Source organism: Mustela erminea, chromosome 13 (assembly GCF_009829155.1).
Source record: "Mustela erminea isolate mMusErm1 chromosome 13, mMusErm1.Pri, whole genome shotgun sequence".
NCBI classification, from domain to species: Eukaryota; Metazoa; Chordata; class Mammalia; order Carnivora; family Mustelidae; genus Mustela; species Mustela erminea.
Genome location: NC_045626.1, coordinates 8,862,320 through 8,876,663, shown reverse-complemented (window position 1 = coordinate 8,876,663; position 14,344 = coordinate 8,862,320). Strand labels below are relative to the sequence as shown.

The following is a 14,344-nucleotide window of genomic DNA, read 5'->3' as shown; positions in this document are numbered from 1 at the left end:
AGAACTTCATGCTCTATTATTACCTGTAAAATAGAGTTAAAACCGATAAAGTTGATGCTCACATCTTTCTCTTGATCAAGTCACAAGTCATTTGCTGAACTACTATTATTCGCCTGCAAGAAATCTGGATACTTCTGAACTGGTCTTTTAGCAAACATTGAAACAATGTTACATATTTTGCCAGGTCTTCAAAATTGCTCTTCCTTAAACAACCTTTCTCCTTGTCTACACCTACCCTTCCTTTAAAACCAAACCAATTCCCACTTTGCAGGGAAGGTTATGACCATCAATTTTAGTGCTATCTTCCTTGTCAAACTCCTATATGCTTCTTGTCTGCCTTGTCATTTGGCTTTTAGTAATGCTAGCTCATAATACTGATTTGTATATATGTATTTTCTCTTACGGGGTATAAACATGTTGCGGTTAAAGACTATTCTCAATAAATTTATGTCAATCGTGATAGAGAAATTAAGGTAATTCAAGAATATATACAATCAAGGAATTTGGGAATTAGCGTCAGAATAACCAGTCAGTCAACTAACCAATATTTATTGCCTACTTTGTTTATGAAGCTTGTTACTCTGCAGAGATTTGTAAAAATGCATAGATAGTAGTCTTTGCTTTCTTCTCAGGAGATTAACAGTCTAATCTAAATAACATACATGAGTATAAAATACTTCAAACAAATGCAACTGATCATAAGACGCTGTAAAGAAAGAATACTGCACCTCGCCCTTCCCTTCAGCCTTCAGTATACAGTCCATACCAATGTCTCTGTCCAGGTAGGTGTCTCTTTGAGATACAAGGAATCTGAAACAACATTTAAATGAAGGAGAAAGGAAATTACAGTCTTTTTGAGACATATCTTCAATGAATGATCCATGCAGACTGTTGGAGATACTGCCAGGTGCTCAGAAATAAAATACTAAATCTCGCATCCTAGGGGAGTACACCCAGGTCAGTAAACTCCATTGTTTTAATATTAGATTGAATTTTACTTAATACAATACTTTTAGAACCTATGCTCATTAATATGTCCAAGACTCTGCATTGGCAAGGTCCTGCACCTGGTTCAGTGTATGAGCCATGTCCTTCCTTACCGGCTTCTGTAGATCAAGAGGATTGTGGTATATCCATGGAGGTAATACGGTGTGAAGGGGGGGAGGATTTAGCCTGGAATTAAGTGTTGTCCTTTCATGAAGTTACTGTCGAAATGTAACTGTTGAAGGAGAGTGGTACATGGCTTTCTTTCTAGCAAGGAGGATTGGAGAACTTTGGGAGTTCAGAGTTCTCATTTGTACTTTTCTCTTGCTACTTTCCCCATCCCATGATTTAGGTTCCCGCTATTGACCCATCAAGGCCCCTCAGACCATCAGCATGGCCTGGCAACCTTGTATGGCAGTCGGTACTGAAGTTCTGTAACAGTATTGGTCAGGCTCTGAGCCTGGGGCTTCTGCATAATTTCCCCGCAGCTACATGTAAACAACAAGTCGCCATAGAAGACTTCTGGTTTTCCTCTTTTGCTTCCTGTTTTCTTCTGTGCACAGGGAGGTTTTAAAATGTCAATTTTTTTCTTTTCTCTTTGTGTTCTTTCTACATGAGATGCCCCCCACCCCACTGCCTGGTGATATCATCACCATATGAAATAAGTGCCACAGCTCTTTCTTTCCACTTTGCCTCCAACCGTGCTTCACCCCATGTCATCAACAGTTTGAGCAATTTGAGCAGTTTGAGCAATTACCAATGCTATCAAATGACATATTAACATTGTCCCCTTTTTCGTGGCAAGTCATACACTTGCTAATGCTCATCCACTGTTTGGGCAACTCAATTGCAAAATTCCACTTTGGGAGTCCCATTCTTAATACTCATTATCTTGTCAGTGAGGGTTCCAGCAGAAAGCACATGTCAACACCAGATTAGTGATGAACAACAGTTTAATGCAGTGACTCTATCAAATAAGTGTAAAGGGGGTTGAGAGAAACCAATAACACAAAGCATCCCAAGGCTAGTAACGGAAGAAGATGCTACCTAGGACTGAATGGGCAGATACTCACAGGACTTCAGCAAGACCCAAGTGGGCCATCTGATGGGAGCCGTGGGATTTGGCTTGGCAGTAAGGCAACTGGTAGAAGTAAATACCCTGATCCCTCTTTCCCAATGCACTCCAACCTCTGCCTGTTTGTTCCTGTGGCCAAATCCTACAAGAACCATGGGGCAAGGAAGCTGTACTGATGTGGTCCATAAAACCCAATCTTTTGATTCACAGAGAAGGTCAGAGAAGGTTGAACAGTAGCTGCATGGGAAAATGAGGGAAAAAAATGAACATCAGAATTTTGTACACAAATGGAACTCTGATGTCTTCTAAAATAACTTTCAGTAGTCATTTAGCTATACAATAGTTAGAATATATTTTTGTCCTTTTAAGGTTAAACTCTAACTCTGTGACCTACTAAGTGGATAAAAGCATCACTTTTTGTAAAAAGGAATTCTCAACCAAAGTAAGTTCTGCACTTGTAGAGTGTAAATTGCAGTGTAAATTCTGCACTGAAGAGAAATCTCCAGGATCATAAGAAGCTTACTAAATAATTGAAAAGCAATGAAAAAAATAAAATTGTATTAAGACTGGATTCCGCACTTAAGGATCATGCCATTTACAAAACAAAATGATGTAGAATCATGTTTCTCTGATATAAACAACACCCTTTGAAAGTGAATGACTATAATGTGCTTCAAGTTATGAAAGCCTGGATGCCAAGGAGTTCAGACCTGGACCTCATTCACTGTAGCAGCACTAGGGAGCCCATGCAAGTGGGCCTGTGATTAAAGCTGAGAAGGGTGAAGTGGCAGGAAGAGAAGAGTGAAAACTGGGGACAACCCATTCACTAAGGACCGGATTAATTTCTGTCCTACTTAGGCACAAGATGCTAGCCCTCGGTGCTAAGCCTTCTGGTTATTACATAATGTGATAGCAGCCCTTTGGTTGCTTATGGCAATATAAGCTGTAGATTAATCAGTATATATTTAGAAAATCAAGTCCAAAGAAAGTAGAAATGGGCCATTCACAATACACTCCAGCTGAGATGCTAGGAAAGGAAGTCATTAACGTCACTACTCTATAAAAAATGTAAAATTTCAAAACAAGTGCCAAGAAGAAGACGTTTCTTCCCTCCATTTCCATAAATCAGTATGTGCTTTCTGATAATTTTTAAAATATTCAGATTTCTTGGAGGCTTATTCCTAGAGCCAGACTACAGAGATTTGTGTCTCAGCTTCAGCACTCACAAATGGGTACCGTCGGAGCAATTCATTTAACAGGTCAGAACCTCAGTTTACTCTCCTGGCACTGGGGTAAGAACAGCACCTGACCGAGTGCCATCGCGTGAGTAATGTGAGTGTGAAAGGGCCTAAGGGAGACGAGAACCCACGAAAGAGCGAGTACCGTCTGTGTTAGCAGTGTTTACTGTGACATACAGATGCGGTAGATTCAAAAGCAAACAAATACGGGTCTGTGACTGTAACTTAGGATAAAAGGAGGTGGACAAAAGGGCAAAAATGCAGCAGTAATATTTCCTGAAGTCTGTACTTTTTTCTATTGGAAAACAGTGAACATTTATAAATGATATGAAGAAAAACTATATGAATGACGTGAAACAATGTATTTTAAAGGTTAGTAGTGAATAATAATTCTGGTATCTATTCTGAAAACTAAAACAAATTCAAGACGTATCAGTTAATGCTAATGGGTAACAACTGACAAAGGCTCAGAAAAAAGAAAAAGAAAAATGCTTAATACCATTACCTATGGGACCAGGGGAACACCACTTAAAAGAAGTTAAATAGGGGCGCCTGGGTAGCTCAGTGGGTTAAGCCTCTGCCTTCGGCTCAGGTCATGATCCCAGGGTCCTGGGATCCAGCCCCACATTGGGCTCTCTGCTCAGTGGGGAGCCTGCTTCCCCCTCTCTGCCTACCTCTCTGCCTACTTGTGATCTCTGTCTGTCCAATAAATAAATAAAATATTAAAAAAAAAAAGAAAAACTAAATCTGAAATGATACTTGAAAATATTACTAAGGTGGATTAACCATGCAAACATTACCAAGGCACAAGGATAGGAACATTAATGACAAGATCAGAAATTAAATAGGAATCAGAAGAATAAATATAGGAAAAAAGTAGGCCAATTATGAGCAAATACTTCAGTGAACTGGATGGTAGCGAATCTGAAAATTTAGGAAAAAATATGATTTTTTAGAAAAATACAAGTTACCAAAATCAAAATCAAATCAAGAAAATAGGATGGGGTGCCTGGTTGGCTCAGTGGGTTAAGCCTCTGCCTTCGGCTCAGGTCATGGTCTCGGGGTCCTGGGATCGAGCCCCACATCAGGCTCTCTGCTCAGGAGGGAGCCTGCTTCCCCCTCACTCTCTGCCTGCTTCTCTGCCTACTTGTGATCTGTCTGTCAAATAAATAAATAAAATCTTAAAAAAAAAAAAAGAAAAGAAGAGAAGGTGGTAATTCACTTACCATTGACAAAATTAGGAAAGTGTTTTTCAAGCCCTGTCATTAAAAAGGGCATAAGGAACAAATGGATTCACAAATGAGTTTTTTTCCTATCTCTTAAAGAACAGATAATTCCATGGAAAAAATGAAAAACTAATCTATTTTGTGAATATAACATATCCAAAACATAACAAAAGTAATACCAAAAACTAATCTGACTTAATAAGAGTAGAAATGCAGATATAACAAATAAATATTAGTAAAAAGATCTAAGAAGTACAAAAATATATTGTGCAGGGACCACATTGGGTCTGCAGGATAGGTACAATGCCAGGAATGGTTAAATACATTTTACCACAGAAACACACTCAAGAATAAAAGCCATCAAATGACATTAATACTACTGTTATTAATTAAATTACATTAATAATACTGTTATTAATACTACTGTTTATTAATACTATTAACAAAATGACATCAATGCTAAAAAGTACTTTATAAAAATTCTGTGGTTATTAATAAAAACTCTACCCAGAACAGGAAGAATTTTGCTTGGGAAATTAATAGAATTCTCACAATATTTTCTTGCTACAGAGACTTGCATTTCATTAGACAAAATAAATGTTGTTTCTGGAAATAAAGGCACTTGATTACAAAAGACCCCTGGAGCTTTTAACTTTATCTCAGTTTCACTTTAAAATATTAAAGATGGAGTGTTAATTAAACACTAAGAGGTAAGATTTAAATATTAACTTGAAGACAACCAGAGTTATGCTTAAAAGAGAATGAGAACATCTCGGAAGTGCTTGGGGGGGGCTTAAGTCACACTCTACAATTTACTTCACGACATTATTTTCCCCAAGTTAAGTTCAGGTTATTGCAGTCAGTTCTGAAAAAGTGCAGGAAGCAAAGTATTTCCAAAGGAACAGAAATAGCTCTGAGTTTTCTTCACTGCCCACTTCAGGATATTGTATCACTAGATCTAGGCTGGACAAAGGCAGTGGTGGCCATTTATTATCAGAGAATGCTCCCCAGAATTGGACTAGAGGCTTGCATTTTGAATACAAATGATGGAATAAAAAAACAAGCAAGCAGGCCAACAGAACATTAAAGAAATTTTTGTTCTGATTTGTTATTGTATGCTCTGCTAATTAAGGAAAATCATGTGTTACTTCATTTGTGTCCTTGTACCTGGAAATCTATAAAGGGGGACTGTTTAGTTGGTAATGCAGTTTAAGATGTTTTTTAAAGCGCCTGTAAGCCTTGTCAAATGAATTTAACGATGCTTTGATATCATTAATTACGCTCACTTTTAATTGAGGGTATTTCCACATCCATGTGCTGCAGTATGTTAAAACCTATTTATAATCATAGAAAATTCCTGAATTAAAAAACTAAAATGTGAACTCCTCTGCTTTTTCATGAGATAAAAGAAAACACATTGGCTAAACGGTGCAGATTCTATATCTAACATTATTCTGATAAATTGAGAGCAGAGTATCACCTTTCCCATTTAAATGGAATTCAATCTTTCTGAAAATTTGATTTGTAAAATGTCAACTTCCTAATTATATATGAACTATTAGCATAATCCAGCTTGGTGTGAAATCACTATCTGCCCCTGAAAATAATTACCTAGTGGCACACATCGTATGTTTATAGCTCAATCAATTAAACAGAGGACAATGAAAGCAAATTTTACAAGAAGAGAAATTGTGATCTTTGGGTTCTGTAGCCTTCGCTTCACAATGACTCTCACTTATGGACTTGTACTCAGTGTAGAAACACTGTCCCTTCTCAGGAGAAAGTTACTGTCTAGAGCAGGATACAGATATAAAAATCAAAATTCAATGGACTAGGCACAGAAGAGTGATGTCAGCAAATGGTGGAATGGACTTTTTCAGCCCTCATCTCGTAGAATTAATAAACAATTTCAATAAAGTTGCAGGATATAAAGTCAACATACAAAAAGCAATGACTGAACCCTAACAATGACTATCCAAAAAAAAAAAAAAAAGAAGAAGAAGAAGAAAGATGAAATTAAGAAAACAATCCCATTTACAACAGCATCAAAAAGAACAAAATACTTAGGAATAAATTTAACCAAGGAGGTGAAAGATCTGTATCTGTATGCTGAAAACTATTAAACATTGAAGAAAAAAGTGAAAAATGTGCAAATAATCAGAAAAATATCACGTATTCATAGATTGGAAGAATTGATATTGCTATCCATACTACCTAAAGTGATCTAGATTCGGGCAATCCTATCCGAACATCATGTTGTACACCTTAAATATAAACCACTTTATCTGTTAGTTATATGTAAATAGAGCTAGAAAACAATCACACAGAGAAAAGTGCTGTGGCATGGTTCGCATGCTACAGCTCTGTAGAGTAGGGGTTTTGTTCAGCTGTGAATAAAAGGAGGTGTCCCAGGAAGAAACATTTGGAATGAGAATAGAAAAAATAGAAAAGAGAATTAGCAAGGTTGAAAAAAGTCATTTCAAGGAAGGAGAAAAGCTCATTGAAAGGCCCAGCGAAGGAAAGGCATGACTATGCTGAAGTCAGGGGAGTTATGTGATCCCATGGCAATCGTGTGAGTAGGAGAGGACGGTGACCCAAGTCAACGTGGTGGCGAGGAGAAGAGAAAAACTAAAGCTCCTTCAGAGATATCACTTGTAAGACTTTGTGACTTTGGGTGCAGGTAGGAAGCTGGGAAAAGGATTGTTTTAAAATAACAAGCTTCAAAAATTGGCGACACAGAAATGCTAGCCACTGACATGTAAAACCTGATAGGTCTAGAGGTTTATTGGCCAGTATGTTGAGTCTGAAGTGCTGCTGGAAGCTCGGAGACCGTCGTAGTGAGATACACTCACAGGCCCAGAGAAAGTCATTTGGGGAACCTAGGAATGATAGCCGAAGCCATGGGTAAAATGCCTGTGAACTGTGGAGAGAACAAGAAATCACACTGCAGTAGTTAAAAGGTCATGAAGTCTAACCATCCGTGGAACTCGAGTCTGTTTTTTAAGTGTTTTCTTCTAACAAATCTGGGAGATAGAACATACTGTCTCCTATGCCAGTCAGTATATTTATTAGAAATTCTTTAAAGATCTTATTTATTTATTTATTTGGGAGAGAGACAGTGAGAGAGAGCATGAGAGAGAAGGTCAGAGGGAGAAGCAGACTCCCGGCGGAGCTGGGAACCTGATGCGGGACTCGATCTTAGGACTCGGGGATCATGGGCTGAGCCGAAGGCAGCTGCTTAACCAACTGAGCCACCCAGACACCCCTATTTATTAGAAATTCTTCTGTATAATCTTTTAAAATGTCTCTCCAGATTCAATTCTTTCTTAATGCTCATTTCCCCGCATTGCTTCCCTTCAAGGACTCCACTTAGACAAAGTTAAACCACTTGAAGCTCCACAGTTCAGTGATTCTCTGTTCATTTGTTTGTTTTTGTCCCTGTGTTTTCATTTTGGGTGGTTTCTACTCTGAGTCTCCAAGTTCACTAATCTTCTCTTTTGCAATCTGCTGTTCATCCAACCTAGAGTGTATTTCATCTAAGATATTGTAATGTTCATCTCTAGCAGTTTGATTTGAGTCTTTTTTTTTAAACCTTTGATGCTCTGCTTTACATACTGAAACTTTTCTCCAGTTCTTCCATATATAGTATATTTTAAGTAACTTTGATGCCCTTGACTCTTAATTCTTACATCATTGCTCTTATGTACTGCTTTTGAATTATTAATTGTTCTCCCCATAGTCATAGTTCCCACTCCTTTGCATTCATAGTAATTTTCAACATGTCAAACTTTGTATATTTACCTTGTTGGGTATTGGGTATTTTTGTATCCCTATAGGCATCTTGAACTCTTTTCTGAGATACCGTTAACTTGCTTGGACACAGAGTGATTCTTTAGTATGTTGCTTTAACATTGTTAGTGAGGACTATAGTAGCACATAGTCTAGGCCTAATTATATCCTGGGTTGCCAAATTTAAATAGAAGTATAACACACCCAGTTAAATTTTAAGACAAGCAACAAATAATGTTTTAGTATAAGGATATTCCATACCACATTGGGATATATTTATATATTTATTAAGTTTCCTTGAAGATCCAATTCATTCACTCATTTGTTAAATTCTAATGAATCTCAGATGTTCTATTATGGACTTGGGAGGTTGAAAAAAAAAAAAAAAGAATAATGAAGTAGAATATACTGTCTTATTCCCGTGAGGAGCTTGTAATCTATGTAGGAGTCTACACAAGAAGCAACAATAAAATATTTTTTTAATAACAGGTGAACAAGTATTAGCACTGTTTTAGAATTTTAGTCCAGTGCTCCAAAAAAGTAAGCTAAAATGTTTATAAATTTTAAAAAAATGATCACTTTACAGTGGGTGTTGTTTTAAGGAACATTACTCAAACTTTTTCGAGTTTAACCTGCTTAAAGAATACATACCACAGAGCACTGCACAAGGTGAATTTTAAATGAATTAATGATGACATTTGCCCCAGGCAACTTGTAAAAGCTCAGCCTTGCATGCATGTGCTTTGGTGGTGTGAGATGGTCTCCCAAAACCCATTACTATTCCACGAATAAAATGTGCAGTAGGGTCCAACTGTATCATTAATATTGGAGCAGGAATTTCTCCAACACTGTTATCATTTCATATTCTTAAGGAAATTTAAGAGCAATAATAATTTAAAAATCCATTACCAAATTTCCAAATATTTTTACCTCAAGCAAAAGAAATTGAATAGTAATTGTACTGTATGTATCATCTGTTAATTTTGCTTTTTGGCCATTTTGTCAAATGGGGATATGTTAAAGGAAGATTATTTATTCAAAACTGTATTAAGTAAGTACAAGGAGAAGAATAAGATCTATATGTTATTTATACTCCAGTGGCTTGTTTAACTTTGAATTAACCCCAAATATTTATGATCCACTGAAATTAATGGTGACCTTTTTAAAATGCAACTTAAAATTACACAGAGAGAAAAAAACCTGTAAATTTAACAAATGTTCTACAAGATAATAAAGTTATATAAATTGAGTATCCATCAAATGAGTTGGGGATTATGATTTGATGCAGGATATATCCAAATCTAAATTAATTTGACTTTAAACAGTGGTGCTCTCCTTACGGCAACTACCAGCAATTTAAACAGGTTTTTTATATTTCAGAGCCAGATCGTTTTCTAATCAGAAAGTTTAAAAGACTAATTCTGCAGTTGGAATTTTATTTCATTTATTAGGAAAAAAATATCTGGTTTGGGAAGTTTGAATGATCAAATTCTTTGAAAATACCTTCATGGTACAGTTAGCTACAAGAGAGATTGCTCTGTGGAGGGCAGTCACGGCAAGTGTGAATGAAGAAGTACTTGTGTGTTACGGATAAGTACAATAGCTGAAATCATATTAGATGAAAATTTTCTAGCACTTTAAATATGGACCTAAAATATTTCCTTGTAAGCATTTGAGACTTCTAAAACGCTTTGATCTCCAGAAAATATAAACTAATGATATCCCCCAAATATATCCTTTCATTGCCGTCTCTTTCTTCTACATACCGAAACTCAAGGCATACCATGGTATTTCATATGTATAAGTGCCCTGGTTTTAAATGTGTATATTATGTTTATGAAAAAGAAAAACAGGAAAAAAATGAAAGTATTATGCACAAAAGGAACACTTAATATTCCAAATCCTAATTAACATTCCAAAGGTTCAAAACTATGATCTTTCACTTGTCTCCTTTATATTATTTCCCTATTTACATAAACTGGATGTTATTTTTCAAACATAAATCTTTATGTTCTTTTATGGAATACCCAATTTTCACACACCCCTTTGTTATTTCAGACAAAACTTCTAAATGCACAGTGATCTACATAAAGAAAATTCTGCAACTCACTTTGTTTCTAAAAATTTTGATATTTAACCCCTGACATAAAGCCATTTCATTTAGTATGTGGCCTGCAGCAATAGCTGGTAACTTAACTAGCCGTCTCAGAGAGAAGATGAAAAGCTCCCAGCTGTGTTGTAAGCTAGTGCAGTAATACCTAGAGATGGGTCTGTAGAATTGCTTTCTGATTCTGGGGATGGTGAATCTACAGGAGAGATTCCCCCATTATATAACCTTAGTCTACAAAGGTCCTACATATTGCAACATTTGCGTAATTGCAAGATGTAATTAAGGGGTTTGTGGTATACCTTCCTCGTAATGATAAGGTGGTACAGGTTTGTTTTTTCCTTTGAATTAAGAATGTATCCCCTAATGTTTTCTAAATGAATCTCCCTAATATTTTGGAGCACATATTTTAATGTTGAAATGGACCAAAGTGTTTTTGATTACCTATAATATTTCTTATATCTGATACTTTATAAAGCTGCTTCTAATCCTTAGAAGTCTAGTTTTATGATCTATTAATTACATTTTGGTGTCTTTATGCAGCTGTCACTTTACACAGAAGAATTAGAGTTAAAAACATGCTTGCTTTAAAATGAGAACTATAGGTAAAAATAAATATTAAATAAATATTTATAGGTAAAAATAAATATTAAAAATATGTTGAACACCTTATCATTAACAGTTGATAACATTGAAGTTAAAAGCAATATAGATAGGAATGCGTATACACGCTTATAATGGTGTATTAATAAAATAGAATATTGCACAGTCTTTAAAATTTTAGGAATAATTTCATGAAAAAAATGTTGACAGTACAATATATAGTGGAAAAAAAAACCACTGCCTAAAGGAAAGGTAATAATTATTTAATTCAGAGGGTGAAAAATAGTAAATTTACAGTGAAAAAGTTGGGCAGAAATCCCCTTACCCAAGCGTTCTGCTATAATGAGACTAATGGGTGTGCCACCTTACGGAAGGCAGTGAGGAGAACACAGAATCCTTTCTCTGACCCACCTGCAAACTGTAACCTGGATCTTGTCACGATCAAACATCGGGCAAACCCAAACCGAGGGACACTTAACAAACTGCCTAGCCTGTACTTTTTCAGTGTCAAGGTCGAGAATATCAAGAAGTTGAAGAAGTGTTACAAATGGAAGGAAACTGACAAATACAGAACAAGATTCTGAATGTGAATACTTTTGTTGTAAAGAACATCACGGCAGAAAATGGCAAAGCTTGAATGGTATCTGAGGACTAGACGGTAGCAAATTACCCCAGTTCACTTCTGGGTTTTGATGGCTTGCGGGAGAATGTCACTGTTGATAGGAAAGGACATTGGTTTGGAGGCATTTTGGATCATCATGCTGCGATCTACTCTACATGGCTCTGGGGGAAAGTAAACTCTGTTTACTGGTCTTGCAGTTCTTTATGTAAACTTGAGGTTTTTCACATAAATCAGTAAATGAAATTAGTAATTACAGGCAGCCTGGTTACCTCGATAACTGAGAAACACGATCTAGTTACGTTCTCATGCCTCTGTTCAGAAGTGTGTTTTCTAATGAGTTACCTCTCACCTAGGAAGCTCAGTGAGTTCCCAAGGATTGCGTTTCAGTTCCACAGATTCATCCCAGCGCTCACTTGTCCTTTTCTCCAGCCAGTGTCCCCCCAGACCTCGAACTCGTGCATCTCCAGACTGCAACTGCTTTCTCTGCATGACTTCTCCTCAAGTGCTGGGATAGTTAATATTATATGGCCTGTATACTTAGTCAAATATTAATCTGGATGTTTCTTTGTGGCTTTGTTGTTTTTATTTTTTAGGTAAGATGAATATTTAATTGGTCGATTTTGAGTGAAGAGGTTTACCCTCCGTAATAAGGGTAGGTCTCATCAAACCATTTGAAGGGCTGACTAGAGGAGACTGATTTCCCATAAGTAAGAGGGAATTCTGCAGCAGACTGTCTTCAGATTTGAACTGCAATGTCAGCTCTTTCCTGGGTCTCCAGGCTCATGGTCCATCCTGCAGATTTTGGCCTCGCCAGCCTCCATAATGATGTGAGCCAATTTCTCTCTCTCCCTCTCTCTTTGTGTGTGTATCTGTGTGCCTCTCTCTGTCTCTGTCTCTCTCTGTATATATACATCAGCTGTTAGTGTAAGGAGCTACTTTGGGGGCCTGAAAAAAAGCAAATCCAAGAAGCCCTATGTAGATTAAGGCAGACCTCACAGGACAGAGGTAGTTTGCATCCCCAAAAGGATTCTGCTAGCATCTGTCTATATTGGAGTCTTCATCAAACAACAAATTTTACTCCAAGAGAAAGAGTGAGGCCTTCCTTCTGTCAGTTTTAAGGGCTATAACCTTTCCTGCCTGCTTGACAATAAGGCATCTTGTTTCTTTGAGGACAATACCTGATTTCACTCAACACTGTACTCTAGCTCCCAATTCCCAGGAAGGGGAATCATGTACATTTTCTTCTCGAAAACTTGCTACATTTCTTGAGTTTTCAACAATGAACTTATAGTACATTTGTGATCAGAAAGATATGACTCAAATAAATTAACCATCCATTACATTTGAACACAGTATTCAATAAATACTGGCAGATAGCTTTGTAACTTTCCCTATAATGTATAAATTACGCATTGTAACTGTTATCATGTACTTTAATTACTGGCATATTTTGTCCAGATACCATTGTGAAACCAATTCTGCTTTGTGTTTTGTAAGTAGTAATTCAGAGTATCCTCTCAATGGGAAACCTGAAGCATTTGAGAAATTTCCATTGATTTCTAAAAATATGTCCTACCTAGAAATTTACTGCCTTATGCTATGTGTGACCTATAGCCATATGAAATCTTCATCTGCAGAATTTTTTTTTTTTCTTCTAAATGGAAGCTGTGCTATGGCAACTCCCACAGCTGCAGGGTGTACCTGCACGTACCTGCAGTATGTGTAACTCCCACATACCTGCAGGGTGCAGGTACGATGCTGAGATTCAAGATGGATCATCACCCATCATGGGCAGCTGTCCAGACACAGCCACGAGTGAGCTATGAGTGGAACTAAGAATGAGAATCTACAGAGAAGCTTCCATAGGTCCAGTCTCTGCTCTAGGCAAAGAAGGGGAGTACGTGACGTGTCCTGGTTCGGAGGAGACTGTTCATGCTTAAGCCACTCTGGAAAGGACCAGACTGTCAGAACCTAGTCTTTTCAATCCAGAAAGTGCAGTCACCCCTCCATGATTTTACTAAGGCAGGTGTTGGGGCCAGTCTGATATTCTTGGGCAATTAGTCTGCAGCAGTGCCATATGCAGTGTAACTTTTATTTTATTATTTTTTTAAGATTTTATTTATTTGACTCAGAGAGAGAGATCACAAGTAGGCAGAGAGGCAGGCAGAGAGAGAGGGGGAAGCAGGCTCCCTGCCTGCTCGATTCCAGGACCCTGAGATCATGACCTGAGCTGAAGGCAGAGGCTTAACTGACAGAGCCACCCAGGTGCCCCATGAGCACAGTTTTAACCCACTGAGCCACCCCGGTGGCCCTACAGTGTAACTTTTAATTGAAGTTCCATCTTTAAAGTCACCTCTGTAGTAATATAGCAACACCCTTGTGCAGCTCCTTTTTTAAGCATCTTAACCATGTATGAGTGTACAGTTCAGTAGTGTTAAATGTGTTCACATTGTTGTGAAACAGATCTTCAGACCTTTTTCATCCTGCAAATCGGAAATTTTTTGCTCATTAAATGACATGGCCCCTTTTTCCCCTCCCCCAGTCCCTGGAAACCCCCATTCTACTTTGCAATTCTGTGTATTTGACTAACTTTAAGTACCTCATTTAAGTAGAATTTTGGAGTATTTGTCTTGCTATGATGGGCTTATTTCTCTCACAATAATGTCCTCAAGGAGGTTCTTCCATGTTGTAGCATATGAC

At 37.3% G+C, this 14,344-nt stretch overlaps 1 long non-coding RNA gene across 1 annotated transcript; it reads left to right on the top strand.

Moving 5' to 3' along the window:
• The first annotated feature begins 2,603 nt into the window (after positions 1-2,603).
• On the top strand, positions 2,604-14,137 carry LOC116571958. The gene is made up of 3 exons (XR_004278065.1): positions 2,604-2,616; positions 13,543-13,545; positions 14,043-14,137. It is a non-coding gene; the product is annotated as an uncharacterized LOC116571958 (long non-coding RNA).
• Positions 14,138-14,344: the final 207 nt, after the last annotated feature.